Genomic DNA, 6,113 nt, shown 5'->3' with positions numbered 1-6,113 from the left:
CATTAGAGAAATAGTATTCCTGGATAATATTGCTGCACATAGCTTTCTTTGGCTGTAAGAGCAGGACAAATGGAAGCTTCTTTTCTAATCTCTCCCTTCTATGCATCAAAAAGAGAGATACCTGTATGTAACTTTTTTTTTTTTAGCCAAGGGCTTCCAAAATTGCAGTCAAAGGAAGAGAAAAACCAAAATTCATTTAATTTTTTAAAAATTGCATTAATTGAAAGTACATTAAATTAACTAAAGTTGACATTATTACTTTCCACATATTGAATAATGTTTGTCTTCTATCACATTAATTAAGAATTACAATTTGGTAGCAAGTTTGTGAGGACCTGTGAAATCCCTTCCTCCTCCCAGCTTTCAAGGGCTATAAATAGTTCTGCAGGCCCTGTGCATCTGTGATATGAAGATCACTGGAAGCCAGCAGATTAAAATCAGGCAGTAGATCTCCCAGAGAGCCTTTTCTGTAAACTCCGCGTATGTCAGCCCCCAGCTCCAGCTAACAACCCTCAGCTCTCACTGAAATTCTCGCTGCTTCTCAGATACACTCACTAAGCACAGATCTCAAAGCTGTTGTCCGTAGATGAACTACCCTTTCCAAAAAGCATCCCCAGTCATTAATAAACATAATGAACCATTTATCAGATCTTTTACCACTTATTTGCTCTGGTCAAGCAAACTAGGCTATTTAAAAACTGAAATGGGAAAAAAGTCTATTGGCATGGGTTTTCTGCTGTTTTCCCATATTCTGCTGTTGAATTTTTAAAACTCTTAAAAAACAAAAGAGAACTCAGATACTGTATATTAATCTGAAATCCTCAAGTCAGTGTATTAAAGGAGAAATTATGGTATTTTTCTGACAATAAGACACCCCCATGTACAAGACGCCCCCCACTTTTCCAGCCCAAAATTAAAAAATCAGTATTTTAAAGATAGTGCAGAACACATTTTTATTTAGTAATTAGTTAACATTTACCTGATACACTCGGTGGGAGGAGGTCCAAACCGTCTCTCTGCAGCTCTATTTCCAGGCTCTTTTGCATAACTGATTACATTCAATCACGAGTGAAACTGCAGATAGCTTATCTGTGCAAACAGCCTTCCTCTAATTGGTTTGTTCAGCATCAGCTGACGTCAGTTACATCAGGCTCGTGATTGGAGGAAGTCTGTTTGGGAGACAAGCTATTTCACTTGTGATTGGAGGCTAGCAATAGGAGGAAGCCTCTCTGCAGAAACAAAGTTTGGCAGTTTTGCAACCGCGATTCTCGGCTGACTTCCTTGAATAAGACGCCCTTCAGTTTTTAGGGTAAGGATTTTAGAAAAAAGTATCATCTTATAGTCGGAAAAATACGGTATTCCACATGTATGAGGATTCATTTTAGATAGCCTTTTTTACTTATTTTCCAGGTAATTCTAAAATAAAACTTTCAACAAGTGTTGATATTATAAATTTCTGAGTTGACATTATAAATTCCCAGGTTAAGTTCCTGCAAGAGTTCCAGTAAAAAAAATCTCACTGGAAGTTGAGATTTAAGAACAACATATAAGGAAGGGGAAATGCAGTATTACTACAGCCTAGAAAACATACGTATACTTGCCCTGTAAATATTGCTGTTTGTCCTTAACTACCTTGGCTTCAACTTTTATGTTCAGGTAACTTATTTGTAAATAAAATTGGTTTTTCAAAGACACAAAAAGCCTTTAGTGATTTGTAATCCAAGGCAAATAAACCACATAGCAATGTACTGGGAACTTCTTATGGCTCTGAAGGGCATTATTTTAATACACAATTTTTTATACTATATATATATATTTCACATAATGTATAAACATACATATAACAGTGCACTCTATCTTATAAAGGTTTAACTTGCTTTTGCCTTTTAAAGACCACAGCGTTCCCCCCCCCCACCTCATCTCTGTTAAATGCCTGATTGTCTTTGAATAAACAATTAGCTTGGTACAAGGTTAAAAAGTTGCAAAGAGAAGAGGCCCCTGAATTCCACAGAGATAAGGAGGTGCTAACTATGGTATTTCTTTGGTAACAAGAGAAGAAAGTTGAGCTGACTTTCTCGTTCTGGGATCCACCTTCCCTCCTCCCCAGACCATCCCTGCATTTCCTTGTATGGGTATGAGGGGATGTACTATCTGATTAAAAGTTTGTTACATTTGTAAATGTCTATAAATTCCTGATGTTTGTTTTGCAAGGTGTGGTTTCAATCAGCATTCATTGCCACGGGGTTGATTGGGCTCACCCAGTTGTGTCTTGATCAAAATATATCTGTTTACTTTCAAAGAAGTCTCATCTCAAGTTTTTTTGTTTGACTCTTTGAAACTTGGGTAGCAAAGAGTGCCTTACAGCTCAAAGAAGAGAGCATGTGCCTTATTTTCCAAAGTGTAGTCGTTGCACATAGGAAATGCACAATAACTCTCTGGGAAATTAGGTGATGTGTTGTTTGCTCAAGGGAGCACACAACTTTTGGATGCCCATCCAAACTTTGCAGCCAGAAGATACTTTTTATTGTAACAGAAGGGAAAAAATGTCTGTTTACCTGGAATGCAAATCTATTATCCACATTTAATTAAAATATTTGAATTTTAACTAAATATAAATTTAATTAAATTAAATCTGTGTAAATGTTATATCCTACCTTTCCATCTATATAGCATTCAAGGTGGCAATTAAAAGTACAAATTATAAAACCAGAGTAAATATGATTAAATTCAAGGTGAAATTAAAAACAAAAACCAATTCTACTAATAGATATAAGGTGGATGAAAGAAAAGGGTTTCATTTTTCTAAAAATCATCTAGCTTTTGGCCTTACCTACTTTTTGAGCCCTCCAAGTTGAATAAATTTGTATACTTTCACATAGTGCTTTCTTTCTTAGGAAGCTGTATTTTTAAAGCATATTATATAGCTACTGAAAGTCAATTTTGCTTTTATACAGAGAAATTACTTTGGGGGAATATGGATTGGATGATTGTATATAGCAAAACATTTGTTAGTTAGAATTTTGAGACCTTCAAAGCTTCCTAAAAGCTATTTTTTTCCAAGAGGTTTCCTTTGACTTTGCTATTTTTAAATCTAATTAAGGAAGCATTACTAGAAGTTTATTATTTTGCCCCATATATATCCTGGTCCTCTTTCCTGGTTCCTTCCATTTTACTGGAAGCTTTCAAGCTAACAATTACAGTTGTTCCTTCTCATCTTCCATTAAATGAACATAGAAAAAAGTATTTATTTAAAAATACAGCAATTAAGGAGATGGAAAACAATAAGTAATAAAAGTTTTCTATTATAATAATAATAACAATAACAATAACAATAACAATAATAATAATAATTATTATTATTATTTTACTTGGAATCTACTGTAGCCAAAACAGAAACTGGAACTTCATGAGGCATATACAGAGAGTACTTCTATTCAATATTATAGTATTCCGAATAATGTCGCTTTCAGATATGTTTTTGGAGATAAACAGAGGCATTAGTTACAATTTCCTTGGTTGATTTCAAATTTAAAATGATTGTTCATGGAAATAGCTTTAAAGCATACTCCAACACCCATTGAAAGCAACATATGGAGGACTGTAGCTGCCTATGTCTGGTGCATGTTGTAATGGGCTATGAGAATAATCTTGGGGGACAGGAGGAAGAGCTCCAGCCTGGACAATAAGACAAATCTGAGTCCAAAGCAGGGATGGGGCAGAGAAAGTGTCTCAGAAGGGACCCTCCCAAGTTCTCTGGAAAGTAAAGGTAAGGGAGGGGAGAAGTGCTTTTAGGCTTGCAAAATTCTGTTACTGTAACTTTACAATAAAGGTAGATTAGTATTCATGGTTTTGGTTTCCTGTCTGGACTACCTTGTAGGTTTGACACATACACATGCATATGCGTGTACGTGCATGTGATTATATACATACATACGTATATACATATTTATATAGCAATCCCTGGTAAGGTAGGATACCCTATGCCCCCAAATAAGAATACCTTCAGAATATCCGAATTTGGCTATCTATATAGGAGTTTAATTGATGTGCTTCCACATGTGGTTTTTAATTGACCCTTTCACTAGCATCTTCCCCATGCAATGTGTGGAGTAAAGAGTTCTGCTCATAAACTGGATGGGGTGGGAATGAGAAAGCATCAATTACAATAGATAAAACCATTCTCTGCAAATCAGCTCTGAGGCACATTTTATATATACGGTAGTCCTTTGGGTTCGAAGAAGACACACTGCTGTGCAATTCATCTGTGGACACAGAGGTGGCTCTGTGGTCCCAGTCTGGAAGGGCAGAATCTAGCACAATTGGGGCACTGGAAATCCATTGTTGTAGTAACTGTGGATGTTATTCTGTGACAGAACTCATGGATTTCTATCAGTTTTTGGCAGCTCCTGTCTTCAAAGCCGGTGGAGGCTTCATAGCACAGGGCTTACCAGTGGGTTCTGTTAGTAGCTGCAGCTTTTAGTTCCCTTTGCTGGATGTCATAGTGGTGTAGGGTTTCTTTCACAGCATCTTTGTAGTGCTTGCATAATTGATCTCAACCTTCCCAGACTCCAATACACTACAGAGCAACTGGTGAGGCATACGGTGGTCATCCATTCTGATCACATGCCCCACCCACCACATCTGGGCTCTGATAATCAGGGACTCAATGCTCATGGGCTCTGCGCAATCCAAGACCTCCAAGTTAGAGACACAGTCTTGCCAACAAATGGTGAGGATGGAGCAGACAGCATGCATGTGACATTTCTTCAGTTGTTTGATGTGCCTTTGGTACAGAGTCCAGAACTCATATCCATATAGGAGAGAAGGAATAATCACAGCTTTGTAGACTTTCAGCTTTGTGGACATACAGATATTGTGTTGAGTAAGCACTCTAGTATGCAGCCACCCCAGTGCCTGGCTGGCCTTGCTGATCCTGGAGTCAATTTCTTTGTCCAAAGTTCCATGACTCGAGATTATACTTCCCAAGTATTTGAAGCTGTATACATTTGTCAACTGAGTGTTGTCAACAGTGATTTTTGGTTCTACGGGGTTCATATTTGGCATGGGCTGGTAAAGTACTTCAGTCTTTATCAGGCTGATAGTCAGGCTGAACAGCATAGCAGTGTCTGAGAATTTGCTCAGTAGATCATTGTCTTTGTGCACCAGGAGCACATGGTCATCAGCAAAGAGGGTTTCTTGAATGACTGAATGGAGGCACGGTCCATGGTTTCAAGCAGCGAAGGTCAAAGAGAGAGCCATCCAATCAGTACCTGATGTACACTCCCTCCTTCATAACTTTGACAGCATGTGACAACATGCAAGCAAAGAACAAATTGAGCAGGACTGGGGTTAGTACACAATCCTGTTTTACCCCACTGGAAATGGCAAATGCAGCTGATGTATCACCATTGTAAAGAACCTGTCCTGTCATTCCATTGTGGAGCAGCTGAATAACTTCACAAATTTCCTTGGGCATCCATAACATCTCAGGATGATCCAGAGAGCTTCCCTGTTTACAGTGTCAAATGCCTTTGTCAGGTCAATGAAGACAGAGTAAAGAGGCTTGTTCTGCTTGATGCACTTCTCCTGGGCTTACCTCACAGCAAACATCACGTCAACTGTACTCTGTTCTGACTGAAAGCCACACTGTACCTCTGCGAGGTTCCTTCCTGAGACAGTGACAAGTCTGTTCAAGAGAATGTGAGCAAAGATCTTGTCTGCAGTGGACAGCAGTGAGATACCCCTGTAGTTTCTGCAGTCTGATTTGTTCCCTTATTTTTGTAAAGAATCCAGGCATCTCCAGGCATCTCCTCTGTGAACCAAATGTCTTGTCTGGGTCTTGTGCTTTGTAGATCTCAACAGGAATGCCATCCTGTCCTGTTGCTTTTCATTTATTTGAGTTCATCAGCTCTGAGGCACACTAGCCTTCCACATATGGTGCCCCTCCAGATGTCTTGGGCTTCAAGTGTTATAATCCCTAGTTAGGGATGAAGACATCTCAAGTCCCATCCATCTAGAGTGGTGTTTCCCAACCATGGCAACTTTAAGATGTATGGACTTCAATTCCCAGAATTCCCCAGCCAGTTGCCATGGTTGGGAAATACTGATATTAT

General features: G+C 38.6%; 1 protein-coding gene across 1 annotated transcript in view; it reads left to right on the top strand.

The window, feature by feature from the left end:
• The first annotated feature begins 1,200 nt into the window (after positions 1-1,200).
• AK5 (adenylate kinase 5) overlaps positions 1,201-6,113 on the top strand; it is a 150,754-nt gene continuing 145,841 nt past the window's right edge. Inside the window, exon 1 of the mRNA XM_088128404.1 lies at positions 1,201-1,309. The gene's annotated coding sequence lies outside the window, so the exon portion shown is untranslated. The remainder of the gene's footprint in view (positions 1,310-6,113) is intronic.

Source organism: Python bivittatus, unplaced genomic scaffold, assembly GCF_059951505.1.
Source record: "Python bivittatus isolate LINGU-HERP-01145 unplaced genomic scaffold, Pbiv_v1 ctg000700_np1212, whole genome shotgun sequence".
In the NCBI taxonomy this organism is placed as follows: domain Eukaryota; kingdom Metazoa; phylum Chordata; class Lepidosauria; order Squamata; family Pythonidae; genus Python; species Python bivittatus.
The sequence above is the reverse complement of the archived record's forward strand: the minus strand, read 5'-3'. Positions and strand labels throughout refer to the sequence as shown.